This window comes from Lathamus discolor, chromosome 9 (genome assembly GCF_037157495.1).
Source record: "Lathamus discolor isolate bLatDis1 chromosome 9, bLatDis1.hap1, whole genome shotgun sequence".
NCBI lineage: Eukaryota > Metazoa > Chordata > Aves > Psittaciformes > Psittacidae > Lathamus > Lathamus discolor.
This window is the reverse complement of record NC_088892.1, coordinates 9,244,680-9,256,763: the sequence shown is the minus strand read 5'-3', so window position 1 is coordinate 9,256,763 and position 12,084 is coordinate 9,244,680.

The window sequence follows — 12,084 nt, the reverse complement described above, 5'->3', positions numbered from 1 at the left end:
GCTACTGCTTTAGGAGGGGATGTTCCCTGCACTCAGCTCTTGATGGTACCAACCTGATCTCTATGATGAAGCCACAAGACAGAAGCTGCTGTTACATGGATCCACTCAGCCCTGCTGCTCCAGGTCCACAATAGAGTTGTAGGGTTTTTTCCTTGAAAGGACAAAGAGCAAAAAGGAATCAGCAGAACAGTAAACTCAAAGGCATTTTGCACCCCATCAGCTAGGGGAACGCACAGATTCTGTTACCCAAGGCACTGCACTACTTTGCTTCCTTGCCCACCCATTGCCAGTGTTGCTTCTCCTGAGCACCCCTCTGACACAATTCCAACCCAGGCAGCCCTGCAAGGAGCAGCTCCTCAACACATTGATTTGCATGAGCAGCAGGAATCATGCTCTGTCCCATCACCCTGCATCAAAGGCTCTGGGTTTAAGTTAGCCCCTGATGCACAGCCTGAGCCTGGGCACATTCAGGATGATTGCGTAGCCAAATAAGTTATGATCAAAGCCCACCTTGCCCCACTGAGAGAAATGACACTCAGAGACATCCCTGTGTTCCCATGATCCAGTGCTTCACAGACACCCATCATTCGGATGAAGCCCTTGCCTCAGTAAGGGATAGGTGCTGCTCCCCAAGGCTGGAGCCACAAGCTCAAGGCTGAGAATGGCTCGGGATGGATCCATGATGGATGCTGAGGGAAGGAGGAGGATCTGCTCAGGAAGAGCAGGAGGGCATCCCAGCAATAAACCTGCTGCAGCAAAGACAATGGAAGAGGGACTGTGCAGCTTGCAAATGGGGGTAGCTTTGGGTACCACCAAGCTGCAGGTTTCATGGGCTCACTGGGAATGCCCACAGGGGACACCTGGGCACATCAGTTGAAACACAGCTTAAGTGGCCATTAAAAACACGCCCTAATACTTCCACGTGTGTCTTGAGACACCTCATGGGGCAGCCCAAGCTGAGATAGAGTTGGGAGGGGACGTCCTGCCATTAGACAACTCTCCAGTCCTGCAGATCACCCCCAGGTTTCCTTGGCTCTCTCCTGGTGCCTTCTCTGCACAGAGATACTAACCAGGGAGTCAGCCTGTCACTCCCCATCTCCTCTTCCTCCCCAGCGCTGTGCAGATGGCAAATGATGGAGCTGCCAGGCAGAAGCTTGTCTTGCCTACTAGCAAAGCCAGCAGTGCCGCCCTCTGGAAACCTTGCCTCCCTTCTGCAGATGTGCTTTGTCAGTGCGCTGACACCAAGAAGCATGGTGGGAGTTTCGCTCCTTTATTCCATGGAATCAATTCCTGCCCTAAGAGCAGTGAGAAGAGATGAACACCAAGGCACAGCAGTACAGGAGCGAGGAAACCACACACACACACAGCTCCCGGAGAGGCTATCATGCTCAGAGTGCGATTCAGATACTGAGTCCCTTGTTGACACACTGTCCCCCCTTGCCACTTGCTTTCCTGGCTCTGGCAGACCCTGTGAGATGCTCAGGGTTTGGACGTGCCTTTTCCAGGTTCTAAGAGATACAGACCCCTGGCTCTTCCCTGGAAATGCTGAGGCCTGGAAAAACAAACCCTGGCTGTGCTGCTGGCTTTGCCCACAAAGAAACTGGCTGATAGTCACAGGCATCAAAGCTTTTGTTTGTTTCTCTCCTCCTTTCTACTTGTATCTTCTCTTGGTTCTTAGCTGGTACTGAGCACAGCCACAAGTCTGAAGGAGGGGCAAGGCTGCACATCAACACAGCCTTGTTGGCTCAGAATGACCAACCATCTGATGGGAATTCTCCCACATCAACAACAGAAGTGGAAACCACACAGAAATACCCTCCCATCACACACGGCTTCTGATCCCTCCTCAGCAGCTCAAGCCCTGGAGCCGCAGCAACAGGCAGCTATGCCCACCACTCCCAGCCACATCAAGGACGAGGTCTGGTCAAGCAGAGGGAAAGGCAGATGCTGTTCATCTCCCTCTGTCCGGGCAGGAGCACAGTGCCCTGTTCAAAGACAGCAAGAGATCTGGAATCCTTCAGGTCACCCTGGAGGTGGCACTTACCCAGCTGTACTGGTCCCTCCTGCGTCAATGATGGAGCTCTACAAGGATTGTAGGGTAATTTGGCCTCAACAACCCAAGGCTTAACAAATCTTCCCATTCAACTTCTCACTCTTAAAACAGGAACGTGGACTGTGTATCCCCAAGCTGAACTATCAAAGCATCAACAGAAAAATAACAGGTTCCTCTAGAGCTCCTTCATGATGTTCCCGGTCTTAGAAGACTTTCTTTCTTCAGAAAAGGCTAGAGAAAGCCTTGGTGGAGGCTGCGTCCTGCCATCTGTTGCTGTCCCATGTCTGTTTGTCTGCTCTCCATTAGCTGCAAGCAGCTTGCAGGGAAAACGCACCTGAAAACTCATGTGTGCTCATGACTTGTAGCTGGGAGACCTGTAAATCAGGGCTTTGCGCAGCAGATCCTCCTAGTCCCTATTCTCCATCAAGAGCAGGACAGGGTGATGGAGGTCAGGCCTTTAAAGGCAGACGACAGTAAATCCACATGGCACTCACTCCATTGTCTGAAGATTCATGGCTCTGGTCTCTGAAGGTCAGCTTCATCTGTTCTAGTCAATTAAGAATAATCTATCGCTTCTCCCTCTGCACCCTCGCCGGCCGTATGCTCCTCGTCTGCAGGAGCCCGTTGGTCACGCACAAGTCAGAACTGCTCAGTGTCCCAGAGACATGCAGCGAGAAGAGCAGGAGGAGGCAGATCCTTCACCTCGCAATGGGCTCCCAGGGCTCCTGCTTCTCTGACAGGCTGAGGACTGGCAGAAGGGGAAGTCCCCAGCATGATATAAACACCAAGGAGCAGTCCGCAGTGTGGGAACAGGAGAGGGACCTTCCAGCCACACCACAGAACAACCCCAACACCTCACAGCTTCTGTTGCAGTGCTGCTCCCACAGATGTCACGGGGATCCCTCCATCACCCAAGTCCCTTTGCTCTCTCCATCACTCTCATGTGACCACATCTCCTTCATCCTTGACTGCTGCCTCACTGGCTCACAGACAGGAACACAGCCCCTGCCCCACCTTCCCTGTCCTGCCTGGAACCCTATGATTTTTGTTACCTTCTCTGCTCACAGTTCCTGGAGGTTTCCTCAAAGGAAGAACTACTCACCTCCCCCTGCATGGCTGTTTGTATTCCCCTGTTTGCAGTCCAAGGCAGCAGTACAGCACATGCAATTCCCTCCCTTGAGTGCTGGAGCGGCTCAGGAGAGGCTGGGTCTTAGGAATGGCAGGAGGCAAAGAAGGGCTGTTAGGAAGTGAAGACACAGAGGCAGGAGAGAGAGGAGAGCTCCAGATGCCTGACAGACCCCAGTGCCAAACTGAGCATGCTAAAACCTGGCTTCAGGAACTAACTTTGTGGTCTCAGATTGAAACCCTTAACCTAAAGCTATTTAGTCCTGGCTGCTCCCTTGGTGGCATCTCTAGGGATGGCCAAGGAACTCGCCTCTGTAATTTGCAGGAGTCAGTGGCCCTTGGGCCTCCCACATCATTTATGCCACTGTAACCAGTAACACAGCCAGGACTACAGCCCTGACCTGCTGACCCACAGCTGAGACCAGAGTCTAGGAGCACCCTTCAGTGGCTTTGGGTTCTGCAAAGAGTATCACGAAACCTGAAGACAAAGCTCACATTCAGCTTAGGAGAGTTTTCCTGACAATAAACCCAGCCCCAGGTGATGTGGGCAGTGTTCCATCAGGGGACAGAAGCAGGACAGTGTTGGGCAGTGGTATTGAGGTCTCTGATGGAGAGATGAAGGGATAGGAGGGATGGTGACCTCAGCCATGCCCCTGGAGCTTGTGCTGCTGGCTCAGTCTGTATTCTCAGACCCAGCAGGGACCAGGAATTGAGGCACATTCTTCCTGTATGGAACAAGAAGGTAGAAGAGGTTCTAGCCCGCCTCGTCCTGTCTCTTCTTGTCCACTTTGTTAGCTCATTTGCTTTGTTTGCTTTGGTTTTGAGCAGCCCTCAAGGCTGTGTTTTGGAGAGAGCAAAGGAAAGGTACAAAGATGAGTTAATGAGAACGATTACTCAGTGGGAGTTGCTGCCGCTCACCTCCTAACAAGTGTAAGGCACAGCCTTGCAAAAACAAGGTTTTCTCTGATGATTATGTTCATGGAGATTAACTTAGGAAACTTTGCTTAAAACCTGCAGTGATCTGATTGGAAACCCAGTCAGCGAGCAGGCAAGAACAGGGGAAAAACATACCTTGTTTAAAGTTCATCTGCTGGGAGCAGGGAGCGCCTGGGGCTGGACTAGGGCAGACCAGAGATGTGCAGTGCTTCCTCTGCTGTCCCTGGGTTACTCACCATCACACAGGAGATGTGACAGCCCCGCTGCAGCTCAGCAAGGAAGAACCACTTTGCAAAAGCATTTTCTCCCATCGTTGATGCAGTTCAGAAAGCAAATCCTCTGTCTCAAACCCACACAACCTGGGCCAGGGCTGGGGAAGGACTGGACCATGAGCTCCTGCAGTGGATGCTGGCTCTGTCAGTGTAGATAGACTCCTTTACAACTACAGTCAGCTTTGCTAGTGATTAACACTGTGTCTGTGCCTGAGAACTCATCACTGGACTCTCCACACAGGGATGTGATGCCCAAGCTTGGCACATAACGCCTGCCATTTAATGTCCCCATCAAGCCACAGAGAAACCAAATGGACTGGAAAACTGGCCCAGGATCAGTGCTTTCCTTCCATTCTGGCACCCAGGGAATTCAGGACTGCTCTCCATTTCCAGCCTGGCATCCCAATCAACCCCCTGCTCAGGAAGAGCAGCAGTGCCAGACGTGGTTGCCTCTCCCTGTACCATTGGTGGTGGGATGGGGCTTCCCTGATGCCTCCTGGCCAGGGTGGACACCCTTACCCCAGGGGCTCTGCCCCAGCACAAGTGCAAGGGTCATCTCCCTTTGGGGCTGGTGCCACAGCCCTGCCACTAGCTCAGACAGATGGTGAGCAAGCCCAGCTCCATCTCCTGTGGCTGCTTGGCCACTCAGATTGCTGTTCAGGCCAACCCAAATTTGGCTGGCAGGTGTCCATGCCCCAAATGCAAACGTTTTGGCAGGAGAGGCTGTGAGCGGAGTGGATGAGACTCTGCATTCCCCATGGAAGCCAGGCAGAGGGGTCTGCCCCACAGCAGCTCCTGGGATCTCCTCACTTGGATGAACCAAATCTGATGCCCAGCAGCTCTTCCGTCCACTGGCTCCCATCCTCAGTTGCATTTCGGGCATTGGTAGCCCCATGCTTTCTGCCAGGGCTGGCTCTGCTTTTCCAGGGCAGCATCCCAGAGAACTGGCCATGTTGTCTGCATTTCCCCCATCTTTGAAACCATTCTCCTTGATCCATGGCTGACCTTTTCTTCCCCACTGACCCCTGAGCTCCAGGGTCTTGCTGTGGTCCGTAGTTAGCAATCAGTGCTAATCAACTCCTGGCTTCCATTCATAGAGATCTTGGTGTTTTCTGACTTTTTCTGCTGTGCTGTCTTTCAATCTGACCCCTTCAGTGCCTCCTTCGCCCCCTCTTTTAAATCTGGCAGCTCTTTGGATGGAGGAGCACCCACAAGGCACATCCAATCCCAAGAGAAAACCCTTAAAACTGGTTGAAAACTGGTGAGCCAGGTGCTCTGTGTGGTGCTTTGCTTCACCACAAGTATCGGAGGTGAGGGGTCCCACCACCAGGTCCTCTCCTCTGTGTCCAGAGAACTGAGCCCCTCCATGTCCTCTCCCATCCCGCTACCAGGTCAAGCACCAGCTGAGAGGCACCAGCCCTGAGGTCAGTGCTGCTGTGCCACAGCGGCTCTTGTAGGGGCTGCATGGGTTTTACTGCCACCTTTGAATCCCAGTGTCCAGAAACTGAACTCAGAGTCCCCTCCTACACAAACCTGTACTCTGCTTTGTACACAGCCAGTACAACTCGCATCACTAGTTCATGCTGCTCTGCTTCCTGGGGAAAAGAAAGGAATGGGGTTACCATGCTCTCAGGGAATGAGGAAACAATTATAGTCTTCTCTACATATGCAAAAGAATCCTTCATCAGGCTGGGTTTAGGGCCAGAGGTCTTCAGAAAGCAATGCTCTTAAAAATGAAATAAGAAGCCTCAAAAAATGTTTATATGCCATCCCTACTTACAGGCAATTAGAGCAGGACATAAGGTCTGGGTTTATGTGGAGGCTTTTTTGCTTGCTTTCTTTTCCAGCTTGCTTTAATCATATAGCTCTTGTAGCACAGCAATGCGCCTAGCATGATAACTACATACAGGAGGAACATTCACTCCATAAAAAGTCTAATCAATACCACTGGGCAGACAGAGCCAGAAACATGTCAAAACAGAGCTGGGAATTGGAAGAAAGTAACAGATGTCATTCAAAACCTCAAGGCGTGATGAAGGGCCAAATCATGCCCTGCCTGGGTGAGCAGGATGAGAGCTGCGAGACCAGTGCCTGGGAGAGGGGAATTCATTGGTGTCAGGTATTAGATGCAAGGGTGAAGGAGTGATGGGAAAGCAACAACAGGGAAACTTGCCCAGCCAGCACTGTTGCACCTGCAGAGGGTTTGTCCCTTCTGCAGAAGAAAAAGGTAATAGGGATGAGATAACGTGTGTAAAACAGCCAATGGAAGTGTGGGCAGCAGGGATGCACAGGGACCACAGGATGAGGGGAGCAGGGGGAGGTTACCCACTGCAGGAGACAAAGAGCAGCCACTGTTGTGGGTGACAGCAGGAGCCCGCCTGAAAGAGGGTCACAGAAGATTTATGAGCATAGCGATGATGGAAGGCAGTTATCCGTGACCATCACGCATCACCTTGGCAGTGAAAGGATGCGGGGCTGTATCCGGTGCACAGGTTGGAAGATTTAATGCCACCGTTCTGCAGTGTAATCACAAAATGAGCCTGCCCCAGCTGGCTGGGCTCCGTGGGAAGGGCCTCAAGCTCCTGCCCGTGCTTGGTGAGCCACAGCAGTCAGAGAGGGCCAGATCCCAGCCAGCCACAGAGGGAGGTTAAACAACACAGGAGTCACTGCAGAGAGCCTCAGCATCTCTCCCAAAGACCAGCAAGGGTCAGGAACCCACCAGCCTGCTGCAGCCTGAATGCAGGATGCACCAAAGCTTAGCTCAAAGGCTCCAAAGGCTCAACGAACTCAGCGTCTGAGGGCATCACACTGGTCTCATCCAGTGGCACACACCAGCAGCGCCAGGCATCCCTGCTCCCACAGCCTTGATTAATGGTGCTGCACCTCCAGCCCAGCCACTGCAATGCCCCTCACCCCAGCCACAGGAAAGAGGACATAGCAACAGGGTAAACTGAGGACCCCCCCACCCCCAAGCCTGGAGTCCACATGAGATGAGCCACTGCAACCTCCCATGAATCAGCACTGACTGCAAGGAAGGAAGCCCCAGGCTCCAGCCAAGGACACTGGGGCATAAGGGGATGGGGGAAGAGCAGCCACAGCCACTGCAGCCCTTGCATCCCCAGAGTCCGGCCACGGGAGATGCCCGCCTCTCCTCCACAAGCCACATCACGCTCTCCCTAAGAGAGAAGGAAAGCAGGTAAGCAGTATTTACAAGCCCATATGGAGGGGCTGGGATGCTGCTCAATCTTCAGCACAAAAAAAAGCGCACAGTTTATGGTATAAATATTTTGGTTTGCCTCCTCCTCTGCAGCCCACAGGCTCCAGCACAGAAACCACAACAGCAGCCCTTATTCACAGCCTTTTTGGCAACCACCTCCCTCTGATCCCCACAGTCACCCTGTTTGCTGCCACAAAGCCTACACAAACACACCTCGCTGGGGCAGGACCCCCCAAACCTGCGTGTGACCCCTGCAAAGGCCCATGTGCCTCCGGGGCGCTGCCGTGAAGGAGAGGGGTTCTGGTAGGTTGGAAGGGGCTTTCAGCTCCTGGAAGGTGCAGCTCCTCCCAGGGACCAGAACTAGACCCAAGGAAGCTGCCTTGCAGCATCACCTGGCTCTCATGGAGCTGTTTGGTACTCTTTGTTCCCGTTATCCCCCCATGGCAGACGAGAGCTGAGTCCATTCCCTTTCCTGCTTATGGCCTGAAAACTGGTGCTTACTCTGAAATTAAATCAATGGCTGCAATGCAATGGGGAATTTGCCCTGCCAGCCGTGATACCCAGCAGCACTCCCAACACAAGCCCTTCCCATCAGCAGCACAGCATCTCCCTGGGATGCATCCTCACTGCAGCAGGTCATACTCTTACCCCATACAACATATTCAGAAGCCCACCCCAAGCCAGAAGCCACCCCACTTTCCAGCCTCTTCCTCTTTTCCTCCTTCCCGTGCCATGGGAGAAGCACTTGGCCACCAGAGCCACTTTCTGTCACAGCAGGAACAGCATCCGCAGTGATTTGCCAGCAGTGTGGGCAAGAGGGGATGTATCTCCTTTAACAGTGAATCTATGGCCATGTCTTACCATCACTGGATGCAGAGGCACGAGCTTCCACCTCCCAGGGCTGCACAGCCCCAGAACTTTCTCCAAAGCCTCAGGTGAGTGTGATGGGAATTTGGTGGTGTGAAAATGCATTCATTTGATTAAAATGGAGAGGAACTCCATCAGGGGTTTCTTCATCAAAGTCTTCCTGCGACAAGGAAAAGAGGGGGAGAGAGAATTTGCCTGATGAGAAGAACATTAAAAGCAGTTTTTCCACCAGTGTACACTTTATGGCTTTTAATACTGCAGAAATGAGATTGGGTCCTGCCTCCCCCAGCCCTGCCCCGGTTGTCAATGCAGCCAGCCAGGCCCAGCCCTTCACCCTGCTCCTCCGCACAGCTCCCACGGAGGTACCGGGAGCAGCTCTTCCGGGCCCTGGGTTGTCTGCCGACCTCCGGAGCGTTTAACCCGCAGCTCTCACTCATGCAGCGCCTCCCTGCGTGTCTGCTCCAACGCTGCACATCCAACCCGAAACCGGAGCTTGGGATCCGCGCTTACCTCGGCAAACATTTGTTTTGTGCTCTAATAGCAAGGTGAGCACGCTATTCCCCTGTGTAAACATCCACGCTCCAGGCATAAGCACTTCTAAGCTGTGCTGCACTCCTCTCTTGAAACAGCCACTTTCTAGGTGAAATCTGCTGCATTCTCCCGTGTCAACAGAATCGGTGCTTAAGGCTGTCACGGTCTCCTCTGAATGTCTCTTGTCTTGGGTGGGAACAGTTCAAGGGTGGCTATTTATCCATGTAGATGCATCCCCTGCTTTTAGGTGCGCTCTGTTCCTTGTGCCATCTCAGCAGATGGGGCTGCAAAGCGGGAGTAGGAAGAAAAGGATGACGAGCAGTGTACACACGAAAGAAAGAGTGGTTACAACACATAATGGGTTCACCCTCACAGACTAATGTGGTAACTGTCTTGAAAGAGAAAGGCAAAGGGAACAGGGCAGTCTCCCCTCTCTGCTCTTAGTGTCGGTGCTCTGTGGGAGATGGTGACCAAATCAGGAATGCCTGGGGAGTGGGAGAACCCAAAACCAGCCAAAAGTCCTGGAATGGGAAGCAAGAGGCTAGAGGGAAGGTACCAGCTCCCTGCAGAGCGGGTTTGTGACCCATACCAATTCCTTTCATTCATGACCTCATGCTGAAGATGCTTGAGGCCAGCACAAAGCCAGGAGGCAGCAGGAGCAGATGGAGGGTACACAGCCCATCACCCAGCAGAAGACAGCTTGGAGCCCACCAGGAGGGGGACCAAGGACTGCATATCTCTTCAGTTTCTGTTTCTGTTGAGATGTTAATTCACAGAGTATTGAAATGAGCCCCCAGAGCTGGAAAGGAGAAAGCTGCTATTCTTCCTATAGTACATAAACCACTCTATGATTCTGCGATAACCCACCCCATGCCACAGGACAGAGTTGTTGTGTCCTCTCTATAGATGAGGAACTGAGGCAGGAAAAGTGAAACTATTTGCCCAGGGTAACTCATACTAAAGAAGGTTAAAAAGAGCAGAGAAGGGCTCCTGAGTGAGCTGGTGAATGCAGGGCACGTGGTATAAAAGTGGTGTAGAAAACATAGCTTGGTTGGCCTTGGTAAAACAAACTGGCAGTGATGTGATTTTTTTTCTCTATAAATACATCTGGAGGGTATACAGGGAGGGAAAAGCTGTTTAAGCTGAAGGACAATAGTGGCACAAGAAAACATCCCCATTAATGCTTGAAGAAGTAAAAGAGCAGGTTATGGGGAGAAGGAAAGGAGGAATGAATGACCTGAAGGAAAGAGAGGCAGGACAAACCACAGAGACGCTGTCAGGCAGGGGCCCATGGGGAGGATTCCCATGGATCAATGCCCTTGCAGAGCTCAGGCTCCACATACTTCCCACCTGACAAGATTAAACAGAGAGCCAAGATTAGACACTCTTTGGCACCAGGGAACGCAGGGTCACGGAGGCATCGCAGCGGAGATGCTCAGTGCAGGATGTGAGTGGGGTGTGCAGGGAACACTGGGGAACAAGCTGCTGCCAACACAAACAGGAAAACAAGTGCCTGAGCCCACAGGAGAAGGTGATGCCTCTGCCCTCACCCCCCACACTGATGCCCCTGGGCTGTGCATGGGCACAGGGGTCCAGATCCTCCAAGATGTCACCAGCCAGCACAGCATCCCCAGCACATCCCGTGTGCTCTGCTGTCTGCTTGGCTCAGAAGCAGAGCCAGACATTACTTCCTCAGCCTCCCCTTCTAGGAGCAAGCTGGGATTTCCATAACCATTAAAAACAAGCCTTTGTTATTAGCTCTGTGAATTATTAATTCTCTCATAATTGATGCACGAGGGTTAACGGCCACAGCACAGCTCCCCAGCTCAGCCATCTGCAAACACTGCTCCACTTCTGCTCACCGCCTCAGCATTAAAGATGCATCGGGGCTGATAAATGTCTCTGGTGCACCGATCACCACGAGCCTGTTGAACAAAGCACTCAGAGCACGGATACCTCCCTCGGGAAGGGCTGTGCCATGGAGGAAGGCATCTTCTCACAGCCCACCCCATCCCCTGCTCCTGCCACTGAGCACAGGCACCTTCCTGGAGGTGGTATCTGAGCCATCCTGTGATAACGCAGACCCCTCAGGCTCTTTGTGTCTGCCCTCTCTCTTTTCTGCAGCACATGACACACTGACACTTGTCCCCATCCCCATTCTCTTCTGTTTAGCAGACTGGCTGTGGGTCGACAGAGCTGGAGGTTCTGGGTCTTCTGCTATGGAGGAGATGGTTGAGAAAGGAGCCTGCAGAGCCAGAGAAGATGCCTCCATCACAGCCCGCAGAGGGGGATGCCTGCTCTGGCTGATCCTCCCAGGATGCATGAAGAGATGGAGTGGATTTCAGTTGCCTTCAGTGGTTTCAAATGCCCAGAGAGGAGGGAGATGGGGAGCATCTCAGCTAATTAATAAAAACAAGAGGAAATTAGCAGCTGCTCTGAAGCTGCTCAACTCTTTTGATCCTTGCTCAGACCGGCCCTGAAGAAATGAAATGATTCCAGAGCATGAGGCTTCCTCAGACTGAATCGGTTTTTAAGGCAGAGAGCCATGCTGGGAATACCTGAGGAACAGGATCCCATCAGGTATTACAGGATGCCTTAAGGTCTCCCTAACAAGCTCACTGGTCATTAAACTGGTGAAAAACAAACCAACCCAGGCAAATCCAGGCCTAAAAATCAAGCAAATCAACCTGCCAGGGATCAACACCTGGGAAGCCTTTACTCCCTATCCCACCAAAACCCCCTCCCATTAACAGCCCTCCAGCAGGCTATATCCACCAGGTCACCCTGTACCTGAGCACCCCAAGGCTGCTTGTTCTGTACCTTTTTCCTTTTCCCAAACTGCCTCCCCTTCTAGCAGCAGGCTCCAGGGAAGGGCTCAGTTATGGCTGAGTTTGATTTAAACCTGGGCTATGGCAGCGCAGCACACACAGATTGGATCAGGAGGCTGTAAGAGCAGCAGTTACGCACCCACCCCTCCCACCCCCCCTGCTCCATGAGATTGCTCCGAGCAGCTTTTCACTGGCTAAGCTGGGGACTGGGAAAGGTTTAATTCAAGACATGCAATGTCCTGGCTCTAACATGGA